Source organism: Anomalospiza imberbis, chromosome 36 (genome assembly GCF_031753505.1).
Source record: "Anomalospiza imberbis isolate Cuckoo-Finch-1a 21T00152 chromosome 36, ASM3175350v1, whole genome shotgun sequence".
In the NCBI taxonomy this organism is placed as follows: Eukaryota; Metazoa; Chordata; class Aves; order Passeriformes; family Viduidae; genus Anomalospiza; species Anomalospiza imberbis.
Window position 1 is genome coordinate 159959 of NC_089716.1, and position 13710 is coordinate 173668.

Genomic DNA, 13710 nt, shown 5'->3' on the forward strand with positions numbered 1-13710 from the left:
TGTGGGAATCTTTTGGGCGATTCCCAGTGTGTTGAGATGTTAAACTCATCTCCATTGAGGGGTGGAACATCCCTTAAAAAAACCTTTACCATTTCTTTCCCCGAGGCCAAGGCAAACCAAGGCTGAGTAGAGAAATAAAATGTTAAAAATGTTCAAGTCTATGACCTGGTGTATTTTCCATCAGTGCAATCCCAGGCAGCGCAGTGTGTGAGTGTGGCTGAGACCCAGAGTGGAATTGTGCCGTTGTCTTCGGCAGCAGCTGTGGCAGTGCAGGCCCAGAAAGCACTGAAGCTGCAGCAGTGGCAGCAAGGATTGGCCCCGGTGGCTGGAGATGCCCAAGGAGGGTGCCCAGGCAGAGGATTTGAGCAGAGGATGTGTGGGCAGGCCCAGGGGCTTGCCCCGCTGTGGAGCCCTGGCTGCTGCTGCGCTGCCTTCAGTGCAGGCTCCGTGGGGGCCTCCCATGCTCCTGCTGCAGGCGGGAAGTGCAAATCTCCGGGGCTTCAGAGCCCTGGAGCCCAGGCTGAGGGGTGCCCCCGTGCTCAGCTGTGCTGGGGGCTGTTTCTGGCCTCAGGGACACTTGGCATGGGCCACGCCACTTGGCCACCAGTGGTGCTGCTTTGGCCTCCTTAGGCAGGGCCCGATGTCCTGCTTGGATGTTGGGAACAGCAAAGTGCCAAGGCAGGCTCTGTGCCAGCCCAGCTTCCTGTGGGAGAGATTTCACAAGAGACAGGACTCTGGCCACAGACTGCTTTAAATGTACATCCCTTATCCCCACCCTGCACGGGGTGGAGAATTACTAGGGTAAGGAATTCCCAAGATCAATTGCAAAGGAGAGAATTGAATATCTGCCCTGGGTCTGGCTCTTCTTCTTGCCAAATCCAACGGCAAAAGCCGTACCCATGGCATCTTGGTTTACAGCCCTGACTCCTTCCCAGGGGCTGTTTGGGTGGGCTCTCCCGTGGCCAGGAGGGCAATGCCTCTGCCAGGTGCTTGTGGCCAACCCCATCCTCTGGGTGCTGGGGCCCCCTTGGGCCCTGGGGTTGATCCCTGAGGGGCTGTAGGAGCTGTGCCATGGCCTTTGCCTTCAGCTTGGCCTTTTGCTCATCCCTTCTTGCATTCAGCTGCTGTGCCTTTGTGCCCAAGTGCTCCAGGGCCGCCTTCTGCCACTCCTGCAGCCGCGCTCACTGCCTGTGGGTGCTCATCCTCTGAGAGCTGCTGAGCTTTGTGCAAAATCTTTCCTTTCTCCAGCGACCCAAAGCAAATGCTTAATAGAAAACCCTGATCCTTCCATGTACAATCTGCATTTCCCAGACGTTGCTTTGTTTTCCTCCTTGTGCTCAGGGTCCCCTCCCCAGCCCGTATCCCAGAGCCGGTCCCTGTCCTGCCGCAGTGTCCAAAGGCGGCCCCCCCGGCGGGCAGGGCCGGCAGCTCCACGGGGCCGGGCAGCGGCCGGGGCGTCCTGCAGGCTCCTGGGGGCCGGGGGCCACTGCCGGCCCTGCCCGGGGCTGGTGGGGTCAGGCAGCGCCCGGCGCTGAGCCCCAGCTGCCCCACAGCCCCGGCCCGGCCCCGCAGCTCCCCACAGGCCCCCAGCCCGTGCTCCCGGTCCCGCACCTCTGCGCCTGGTGCTGCCGCTGCCCACCACAGAGCAACCCCCTGACATCCTGACCTCCTTCTTTTCCTCTCCTGGAAACCCGGGATGGAAAGGATCTGGATCTGCTGGCAAATTCTGAGCATAAAACAGTGCTGAAAAACATCTCAGTCCTCTGTATTTTTCTCTTCTTCCTCTTTTCCATCATCCTTTCTCTTACCACATAGATTCCTCCTGCTGCTTCTTGCCTTCACCACATTGCTGCCCACTGCCCTTGACCCGATCCCTTCCCAGCACACCAACACCATCCATCCCCTGTTGTCCAAATCCCTTCTCAACTTCCCTTATTGCTCCCCTGGTTGTCCATGTCCTTAATTACCTCTGGGGGAATGTGCAAACTACCTCAACATTCTCTCAAGAGACCCTTCAGAGACATTTTGGGATCATCATCTCTTTGGCCAGGACCCCTGCCTGGCTTTCCCTTTTCTCCCCTCCCTGGGTGCCCTGCCATGTTCACTCCCCGAAGATCCCAGTGCACTCACTGCTGAGATTTTCAGTGCTCTCTCCCTGCTGACTCTTCACAGACCCCCCTGATGTGTCCCTGTCTGTCTCCTGGTCACTCCCGGGTCCCCAATCGATCCCCGGTGCCGCCACCAGCCAAGGGAGCCGATCACCCAAAGTGGGTGAGGCACCTTCAGCTGCACTCCCTTCTCGCAGCCCTGGACGGTGGAAGGAATTCCGGATGAGCCCCACGGTGTGTGGGAAAATTGACATCAGCCGAGGTTTCTGTCCACAAAGCAGACAGAGGAGTCCTGTAAAAGTAATTTCATTCCTAGAAATGGGAGAGGCCATGGGACATTCCCCATGGGATCTCTGCAGTTGTTGGAGGACACAGCCTCCTTTTCATCCCAATTCTCCTGGCCACATCTCCCTCTCCCTTTCCCCACTGGCTGAAGTACTTGAGAGGTGCAGACTTCCCAATCCTCCTACTACATACCCCCTTCATATGCACCCCACTATTGTATAGCAGACGATATTCATGGCTCTGTGAAGTCTTTGTTGTTCTTCGGGAAGTTCATGAATTGAGCAGGACCTTGGCTGAGCAGCAGTCTGTGTCATCAATTGATAACATTTCCTGAAACCGATGGCTTCTCCTGTCACTTCCTTATGTACAGGTGCCTGGCCCTGTCTCGGAGCAGATTCACAGCATCTGTTTGTAAAGACACTTTCCTCTTGTTCCTTTCACGGGGGTCCCCCGTTTTCGGGACATCCCCCCTGGAGCAGGGTGTCCCCTCTTTGCTGCAGCCCCAGCCCTCAGGCAGAGCTCAGCCAATCAGAGCGCACGGCGCTGATGACTCACCAGTTGCTAGGCAGACTCGCAGCTCCCAGCGTTCCCCACCTGGAGCCCACCTGCGCCCCCCCCTGGGCCCCATCGCCCCCGCGAGGGGAATTTGGGGAGGTGGGAGTGGGGCAGCGCCAAGGCCGGGCCCCCCCGCGCTGTCCTGGCGGGAGCGGCTGCAGTGGGGACCGAGTGCGGGCGGAAGCGGCCGAGAGCCCAGCGCTGCCCCAGCCTGACCTGCCCCAGCTCCATCCCTGCCCCTGCGCTGGGATGCTGTGGGTTTGGGGGAAGAGGGAGCCGGCAGTGGGTGCTGGGCCTGGGGGCAGGAGGAGAAGGGAAGGAGAAGCAGGGTTGAGGAACAAAATGGTCAAAGGATGGATGTGGGAGGAGAAGGTGGGATTGTGCAGGAGAAGGAGGAATAGCAGGAGGAAGAGGAGTGTGAGGAAGAGCAGAGACACAGGAGGAGGAGGAGCAGAAACAGGAAGCAGCACAAGGTTCCACCCCTCCCTGTATCTGCAGCCTCCCCCCAGCCCCAGGAGCGCTGCTCCCCCCACATGCAGCAGGTGACTGTGGAGGGGGATCCAGGATTTTCACGGGGTGAATCTTGGTGTTTCTGAGCTTGCTTGGGCTTAATGTTGTTGCTTTGGTTTTATGTGGCAGCTGAATCTTTATCTTTTGGAGGAGGTTTTTGCTGAATTGTGGGGTTTGGGATGTTTTTGATCTGTGTCTTGAAGTTTGCAGGATTTCTGGGCTGAATCTTGGTGTTTTGGAGGTTCTCACAGACACAAGATTCCCAATGACTTCCTGAGATGAAGTGTGGCAAGCAGGAACCTCCAGTCCGAGGTGCTCTCCTCTTCTTTTTTCCCCAAACCAGGATTTGTCATTCCCAGGGCGTGGCTGGATGGAGGAGGAGGAAAAGCCCCGGAGATCCTGCAGGAGGAGGGGCTGCAAACCCAGCCCAGGGAGCTGTGGGGAGGAAAGAGCCCCCCTGAGCCAGGAAGGCGGCCGGAGATCCAGCTGGAGCTCGGAGCTGGTGGAGAAGGCTCATGGCAGGGAGAAGCCCCACAAGTGTTTGGAATGTGGGCAGGGTTTGAGCTGCAGCTCCACCCTGATCCGGCACCAGGTGATCCACACTGGAGAACGGCCCTACACCTGCTTGGAATGTGGGAAGAGCTTTGGGTGGCGCTCCGAACAGAGAAGACACCAGAGGATCCACACTGGGGAGAGGCCCTATGAGTGTCCCCAGTGTGGGAAGAGGTTTCACACCAGCTCCAATCTCCTCCTACATGAGCGGATTCACACAGAGGAGAGGCCCTTCCGCTGCCCCGACTGCGGGAAGGGCTTCAACCGCAACTCCAACCTCACCGTGCACCGGCGCATCCACAGCGGGGAGAGGCCCTACGAGTGTGGGGAGTGTGGGAAGAGCTTCTCACAGAGCTCAACCTTGACCAGACACCAACGGAGGCACTAGTAAGGGAAGCCGTGTGAGTGCCCCGAGTGAGGGAAGAGAGTGAGGGAAGAGCTTTGTGTGCTGCTCCAGCTCCATCCCCCATGGGAGGATCCGGGCTGGATGATCCCCAGTGACCCCCGTTGGGCAGAGCCCTGGTGCCCCCGAATGGGGAATAAAACAGGGAGGTAAACAATGGAGCTGATAAAGGGACCGATATCTGAGGCCTGACTGAGCAGAAACTGTGGGAGACACAGACACAGTTTAAGTCTCCCTGGGCAAGAAGTGACCAAGCAACCTGTTGTGAGACTTTGTGATAAGATAATGTTCCCAGGTGCCGTGATGTCATGAAGAATGTGTAACCAATGGGAAATTGTTAGCAAACATCGAGCCCTATCTGAGCACCACACAAGTAAAACCCTGTATAAACACCTGGTACCCTCAATGAAATTGGCTTCTGGTCTAAACTCGGCTGTCCCCGTCTCTCCATCGTGGATAAGCCCTGTTGTGGGTGATCCCCGTTGGGTGGGGGGAAGGTGTTGGAGGGATTTCTTTCCCTTCTGCTTGTGCTGCTGTGTTTGGTTGGTAAGAAATTCCCTCCGTGTGCCCAGGCTGGGTCTGTTGTCCCTTTACCGGGGGCAGAGTGACAGCAGGGCTGGGGGGACACACAACCCCCCCAAAATCAGCACAGGGACGGAGGCCACAGGGAGGGGCTGTGGCTGCTCGCGGCTCAGGAGCTCTGTGTGCAGAGAAAAGGGGGTGACACCGGGCTGGGGGCCCCGGGGAAGGAGCACACATGCTCTGGGGGACGGGGGACACAACCCCCGCGACCCCCCTGACGTTCTTGCCCAGATAGAAGCTGAGCCCCAGCGCCAGGAAGGCGAAGCCCAACTCGGAGTCCCTCATCCCCATTGGCATCTTGCTGTGGGCGGCATCCGGCGGCATCTCTGGGGGATCTGCAGGGGTCAGGACCCCCAAAACCTCTCACAGACACCCCAAGCCCTTCCAAGCACCCTCCCAGTCACCCCCAGCCCACCCAGGACCTCCTGAAACCTTCCCAAGATCCCTTCCCAACCTCCCCAGCACCCACCAAAGCCTCTCCCATTCCCCTCAGGATCCCACCACCCCCTTCCAGTTGTCCCTACAGCCCCAGGACCCCCAAACCCTCTCCCAGTCCCTTCCCAGCCCCACCAGGACTCACCCAGACCCCTCCCTGTCCCTTCCCAGCACAAACAACCTCATCCCAACCTCTGCTTTTCCATCCCCAATCTCCTTCCAGCTCCTCCAGGCTCACTCCAATCCCTCCCAGTCACACCCAGCACCCCCAAACTCCCTCCCAGTGTCCACCAGGACCGCCAGAACCCCATCCCACCCTCCCCAACATCCTTCAAACCCCTTCTCAGCCCTTCCACACCCCCGAGCTCCTCTCCTATTGAAACCAGGCTATCTTAAACTCCTTCCCAGTTGCTCCCAGCACACCCCAATCACCTTCCCAGCCCCCCCAGTGCCTCTCCCGCTGTCCCTGGCGCTGTGGGGGCCAGGACATGCCCCAGTGCTGGCTCAGGGGGTGCTCCAGGCTGACGTGCTCCACCTGACAGCTGCAGGTGACCCCGCATTGGGAGTGGGGGGTTTCCAGCAGCACCAGGAGCTGGTGGCTCCAGTCCCCATTGGGGACCACGTCGGTGACTACCACATGCCTCAAGAGCTCCTGCTGGCCCTGGAACCACCTCAGCTGGATGTGGGCAGGCTAGAAATCCATCACGGAGCAGAGCAGGTGGCCAGGGCCGGGCTGGGAGCTCGAGGGTACCAGCGAGATGGACACAGTGGGACGGGCCCTGGGAGAGTTTGGGGACACACTGGGGTCAGCTGGGGGGAACTGGGAGAGATGGGAGAGGGCTGGTGTGGCATTGAGAGGGACTGGGAATGAAATTGGATAGGGTGGGGGAAGGCTGGGACAGAGGGGAGGTCTGGGATTGGGCTGAAAAGGACTTGGATTGGACTGGGAGGGACTGGGAGAGAGGGTGGAGGTTTGGGAGTGGAGTTAGAGGGACTGGGATAGACTCGGAATGGAATGGCTGTGGGCTGAGAGGAATTGGGAGGGACTCTGGGGACCCTGGGAGGGACTGTGAGGTCCCTGGGAGAGACTGGGATGGACTGGGAGAGGCACCGCAGTCCCTTGGGGTGAGGGGGCAGGAGGCACAAGGAGGGCTGGGAGCTCTGGAGCAATTCCCAGGTCTCAGGTGTCTGGCAGTAGAGGTGACCCCAAAAATGCAAAAGTCCTTGCTTCCCAGCCCGCGCAGCCAAAGAAGAAGTCGGAATGCGTAGGGTTGGCTTCTCAAGGTCGTTTATTTTCTCTTATCTGTTGTCGGGATCTGTGATTTTTAGATGATCCCAAGATGGTAAAGTCTCTGTCTTTCAGCCCTGTTGCCAAAGAAGGAGTCGTAATTCGTCTGTGCTGGTTTTCAAGGGTGTTTATTTCTTCTTATCTAAAATATTTTCTCTCTGACCTGCAGCAGGTCTGTCTCGCAGGACAGCGTGCAGGGCTCTGCCCCTCAGTGGGATGTTACAAACATTATGTACCAAAAACTACTATGTGTTTTATTTACAATAACGTGCCAATATCTATCACCCATGTTGAACAGTGTGTCCCCAGCCTAAACAATAAAAAAATGCCAACACCACAGTGAAACGTGGAGGGCATGAAGAAGAAGAAGAAAAAGGACAAGGCACACCCAGTTTCCTCCATCTTGCCTCCTTTGAACCCCTTACCTAGAATCCTAAAATTCTACTTTTGCACCCATGCCACACTAATTACTACTTATATCAAGCAGTCAGAGCTTGTAATTCATCCTGTAAGATTGAAAACTCTTTTCCATGGATAGAGATCAGAGACAGTGTCTCTCGGGGCTCTGTACAGGGGGGGTTTCTGACCCCCTGCCAGGGTCCCAGACCTTCCAGGGCAGCCAGAGGGATGCCCTGGATTCCCACAATCTATAACGTGCTTTCTCAAGGAGCTGCGGTCTGTCTAGCAGGTCAGTCTGTGGCAGACTCCCACCCCCTTGGGGTGGTGTTACCATTTTACACTAAACACTACCTGCACTATGTTTACAATAACATGCCAATATCTATCATTTATGTTGTACAGTGCGTCTCTACCTTCAACCAATAGAAAAGTGTCACTGTCGCCGTTGAGCAGGACGGGAGCAGACGGACTCCAAATTAGAAGGCAAGAAATGAAGCTCTGATTTATCTCAAATGCACCGCTCTATTTATAGGGAACATCATGCAGACTAACTTCATTGGTCTTAGAGTAAAAACATCTCACACCACTGGTGTGCAGTGAATGACGCATGGTGGCAGAACATATCTATAAACAATGTGAACAACAAGAGAGATTAGTGAATTATTTACATTCTTTCCCAACTGCTTCCCAGGCTCTTGCCTGGTTAGAAAACCTTCTCTTTTTCTCTCTGACTGAACTGAGAATGTCCACATGTCACCATCGCAGCAAGACATGGAGGGCAAGAAGAAGGAGAAGAAGGTCAGGACACACCCAAATCCCTCCATCTTGTCCCCTTGAACCCTGTATTTTAAAACCCTAAAATTCTACTTTTTCACCCTGTGTTAATTCACCTACCACCCTACTCAAACCCTCGTGGCTTGTAATTCCTCATACAACATTGGCAGTTTTTCCATGGGCTGAAATCGAAGCCACAGGCATTCTTGACACCGTGCCAAGGTCTCCGAGCCCCCTGCCAGGGGCTCGAGCCATCCAGGGCAGCCAGAGGGACGTCCTGGGTTCCCACACAGAACTTAAAGAAGAATACAAGTGTCTGAGATAAAGAGAGATAAAGAGAGAGTTTCACTTAATTTGGGGTTGGAACAGGTAAAAAAAACTGAATCTGGGTCGCAAACACCAGGAGTGAAAAACTGTTCAGGCTCATCAACATTGATCAGGCAAATTAATTTTATGCATATGCAGCAGGTTAGGGGATAAAATAAACTGGGGAATTTTCAGGAGAATGAAGGGAAAAAAGATAATTTGCCATTACAAACAAAGTGTAGGTTGGCTGATAAATGAAATCGGACATTGAAAGATGTAAGGAACGGGAGAGGAGGTGGAATGATCTTTGTCTTTTCCAGTAAGGAGGCAGTGACTCTTGCTGTTATCTCTTTGAGAAGGATTTCTTGGCTATCTCATCCCTTTCTTGAGCTGCTAAAAAAATATCTTACATCACATAGTTTCTATTTGAACATTATGATATAACCTAAAACTATATTTACCACACTACTTACAAAGGATTAATACAGTACTACATGTGAAAAATGCAGATTAAAAGATTGGCTTTTCGCAAATACTAAAATGAATATGTATTGTGTTCTATTGATTAGTAGTGCTGTATTAGCATTTTAGTGGTATGGTAACTGTAGTTTTGTAGTTAAAATGTAGCTTTTGTGGTTCAAATAGAAACTATGTATGTGGGATATTTTTTTAAGAAAGGAATGAGGTACTCCATCGAGATAGCAGCCACAAGACACCTAAATCTTCTAAAGAAAGAATTTGTGGCTTCCTTATCAGGAGAAACTAACTTCTTCATGCCTCGCTCAGACCTAAAGATACCACCAAGATTTGACACTAACCAGACAGAGCTCTTTGTTTTAAATAAAATGTATGCATCATGTGTGAAGGGTATGAATATGCAACAGGCTGTTGCTTTTAAGAGTTGTTTCTTTGTTCACAAGGCATGATTTTTAGCAGCTTAGTGCCCTAAAAGCATCCAGGGGCATGTAAGTCTTGGCTTTTATTGCCTCATATTGTCCCAATCTTAATTGTCCAAATTTTCATTACTCTAATTGTATTACTATTTTTATAACCGTTTTATTACTATTAAACTTTTAAAAATTTAAAAACAATTGATTGGCGTTTTTCACACTACAAAATAACTTTCCAACATAATACATACAGTATTCAAGTTAATATTTGCGAAGGGTCAATCATATAATACGCATTTTTCACAATAGTAATAAAATAGCTATAAAAACAGTACCCTGGGCACCAGGACCACCCCGTGCATTGATCCCCCCCTCACTGAGCACCGGGATTGGGACCGGACCCCCCCTCGAACCCCGGGACACCTCCAGGCACCGGGACCCCCCAGGCAGCACCACCCCCGTGCACCGGGACAGGGACTGGGCCCCCCTCGTGCACCGACCCCCCCGAGCACCAGGCCCGGACACCCCTTTGTGCCCCCCACCCATCACAGGGGTTCCGCCCCCTCCCCTTTGACCCCCCCGGAGCCGCGGGACCCCCAGAACAGCGCCAGGACCGGGGGGGCCCAGAGATGTGAGAAATGGATTCGTAAAGGATTCCCAAAACCTGGCAGAAAGCTCACACAGCCTTGCACTTGTCCGCACAAACGCTGAGATTTCATTGTGCCAGCGAGCAGCTGCAAGGAATTATCAATAATTGATATCAGTATTGAGCAGCAGAGCAAAATGCTTGTGGTCAATAGGAACCTGCTAAAAGCCAACAGAGAAATGCAAAAGCCAACAGAGAAATGCAAAAAGCAAACAGAGAAATGCAGAAGCCAGTAGAGAAATTCAAAAAGCCAATAGAGAAATCCAAAAGCATTCTGAGTGTTAGGAATGAGAAGCTTGACTCAGCCAATATATCAAGCAGGGGTCCTTGAGCAGCTGCCCCAGAACCTCCGCCGGGGTCTCCCAGCGCAGCCGGAGCCTCTCGGCCTGGGGTCCCCAAAGACTTCAGCAAGGCCCAAGTCCCTCCCAGGAACCCTCAGCTCCCTCAAACCCAGCATCCCCCACATCCCCTGCAAGTTCCCCCCATGGCACCGGCCATGGCCACGTCCCCACATGTCACTGGCCGTGTCCCACCATGTCCTCAACCATGGCTGTCTCCCCACCATGTTTCAATCCCTGTCATTGTCCCCACATCTCCATCCATGCCTGTGTCCCCTCATGTCCCCATGAATGGCCCTGTCCCCCTCCATGTCCATGTGTCCCCATGTCACTCTCCATGTCTGTGTCCCACCATGTTGTGTCCTACCATGACCACACCCATGTCTTAGTTCAATGTCTATTTTTACCTCAGTATTGGACATTTTGAAGGGATGAAGAGAAATGAAAAGAAAACCAAGGCCAAAAGGAAAGGATTTCCGTGTCCCTGCCGGCTGAGGATCCACATGCTTGGGTAGAAGGGAAGACCCTTTTTTGGTGGAGTTTCACCCCACTGTCTCCAAAATCTTGGTCTTTTTCCCACTTTTTCACCATTTGGCTGTGGAAGATGCCCTTTGGCATTAGGAAATCAAAATCATGGACTCCCTGAAATTGGAAAAGACCTCCAAGACCATTCAGTATTACTTGATGCCACCAGCAGAGAGGACGTAATGCAAAAGATGTCCTGGGGTTGAAAGTCAACAAATCCATTCTTCCCAAGGAATTCCCATTTTTGGTCTGTGTCCCAATGGATGCTCCTGCCAGGGGTTCATCCGGGTGCCCACGGGGAGCCAGGAAGATGTGGAGCACTCCATCCAGGTGTCTTCCCAATAGGGATCACCAAGACAACAGATCACCAGGGCTCTGCCCAACGGGGGTCACTGGGGATCATCCAGCCCAGATCCTCCCATGGGGGATGGAGCTGGAGCAGCCCACGAAGCTCTTCCCTCACTCCAAGCTCTTCCCTCACTCAGGGCACTCACACAGCTTCCCTTACTAGTGCCTCCGTTGGTGCTGGGTCAAGTTTTGAGTTCCTGGAGAAGCTCTTCCCACACTCCCCACACTCGTAGGGCCTCTCCCCGCTGTGGATGCGCCGGTGCAAGGTGAGGTGGGAGTTTTGCTTAAAGCCCTTCCTGCAGTCGGGGCAGCGGAAGGGCCTCTCATCTGTGTGAATCCGCTCATGTCTGAGGAGATCAGAGCTGGTCTGAAACCTCTTCCCACATTGGGGACACTCATAGGGCCTCTCCCCAGTGTGGATGCGCTGGTGTCTTCTCAGGGAAGAGCTCCACCCAAAGCTCTTCCCACATTCCAAACAGGTGTAGGGCCGTTCCCCAGTGTGGATCACCTGGTGCTGGATCAGGTTGGAGCTCCGCCTGAAACCCTTCCCACACTCCCCACACTCATAGGACCTCTCCCCAGTGTGGATAACCTGGTGCTGGGTCAGGCCAGAGCTGTTCCTGAAACCCTTCCCACACTCCCCACACTCGTAAGGCCTCTCCCCAGTGTGGATCCTCTGGTGCTCAATCAGCTTGGAGCTGAAGCTGAAACCCTGCCCACATTCCAAGCACTTGTGTGGCTTCTCCCTGCCATGAGCCTCCTCCACCAGCTTTGTGCTACGGCTGGATCTCTGGCCGCCTTCCTGGCTCAGGGGGGCTCTTTCCTCCCCGCAGCTCCCTGGGCTGGGGTTGCAGCCCCTCCTGCTGCAGGATCTCCAGAGCTTTTCCTCCTCCTCCATCCAGCCACGCCACGGGAATGAAAAATCCTGGTTTGGGGAAAAAACAAGAAGAGAGCACCTTGGACTGGAGGTTCCTCCCTGCCCAAGTTCATCTCAGGAAGTCATTGGAATGTTTTTGTACGTAAGAACCTCCAAAACACCAAGATTCAGCCCAAAAATCCTGCAAACTTCAATACACACATCAAAAACATCCCAAATAATTTATAATTCAGCAAAAACCTCCTCCAAAAGATAAAGATTCAGCTGCCACATAAAACCAAAGCACCAACATTTAGCCCAAGCAAGCTCAGAAACACCAAGATTCACCCCGTGAAAATCCTGGATCCCCCTCCACAGTCACCTGCTGCATGTGGGGGGAGCAGCGCTCCTGGGGCTGGGGGGAGGCTGCAGATACAGGGAGGGGTGGAACCTTGTGCTGCTTCCTGTTTCTGCTCCTCCTCCTGTGTCTCTGCTCTTCCTCACACTCCTCTTCCTCCTGCTATTCCTCCTTCTCCTGCACAATCCCACCTTCTGCCACGTCCATCCTTTGACCATTTTGTTCCTCAACCCTGCTTCTCCTTCCCTTCTCCTCCTGCCCCCAGGCCCAGCACCAACTGCCGGCTCCCTCTTCCCCCCAAACCCACAGCATCCCAGCGCAGGGGCAGGGATGGAGCTGGGGCAGGTCGGGCTGGGGCAGCGCTGGGCTCTCGGCCGCTTCCGCCCGCACTCGGTCCCCACTGCAGCCGCTCCCGCCAGGACAGCGCGGGGGGGCCCGGCCTTGGCGCTGCCCCACTCCCACCTCCCCAAATTCCCCTCGCGGGGGCGATGGGGCCGAGGGGGGGGCGCAGGTGGGGTCCGGGGGGGGAACGCTGGGAGCTGCGAGTCTGCCTGGCAACTGGTGAGTCATCAGCGCCCTGCGCTCTGATTGGCTGAGCTCTGCCTGAGGGCTGGGGCTGCAGCAAAGAGGGGACACCCTGCTCCAGGGGGGATGTCCCGAAAACGGGGGACCCCCATGAAAGCAACAAGAGGAAAGTGTCTTTACAAACAGATGCTGTGAATCTGCTCCGAGATACGGCCAGGCACCTGTACATAAGGAAGTGACAGGAGAAGCCATCAATTTCACGAAATGTTATCAATTGATGACACAGACTGCTGCTCAGCCAAGGTCCTGCTCAATTCATGAACTTCCCGAAGAACAACAAAGACTTAACAGAGCCAGGAATATCGTTTGTTTTATAAAAGCAGGGAGCAAATTACAGGGGCGTGTAGCATGTGGATTGGGAAGTCTGCACCTCTCAAGTACTTCAGCCAGTGGGGAAAGGGAGAGGGAGATGTGGCCAGGAGAATTGGGATGAAAAGGAGGCTGTGTCCTCCAACAACTGCAGAGATCCCATGGGGAATGTCCCATGGCCTCTCCCATTTCTAGGAATGAAATTACTTTTACAGGACTCCTCTGTCTGCTTTGTGGACAGAAACCTCTGCTGATGTCAATTTTCCCGCACACCCTGGGGCTCATCCGGAATTCCTTCCACCGTCCGGAGCGGCGGGCAGGGAGTGCAGCTGAAGGTGCCTCACCCACTTTGGGTGATCGGCTCCCTTGGCTGGCGGCGGCACCGGGGATCGATTGGGGACCCAGGAGTGACCAGGAGACAGACGAGGGACACATCAGGAGGGTCTGTGAAGAGTCAGCAGGGAGAGAGCACTGAAAATCTCAGCAGTGACTGCACTGGGATCTTCGGGGAGTGAACATGGCAGGGCACCCAGGGAGGGGAGAAAAGGGAAAGCCAGGGAGGGGTCCTGGCCAAAGGGATGATGATCCCAAAATGTCTCTGAAGGGTCCCTTGGGAGAATGTTGAGGTAGTTTGCACATTCCCCCAGAGGTAATTAAG

The 13710-nt window shown here is 54.4% G+C and overlaps 1 pseudogene; it reads right to left on the bottom strand.

Moving 5' to 3' along the window:
* Nucleotides 1-13710, bottom strand: part of LOC137464098 (uncharacterized) — a 1364046-nt pseudogene that overhangs the window by 152099 nt on the left and 1198237 nt on the right.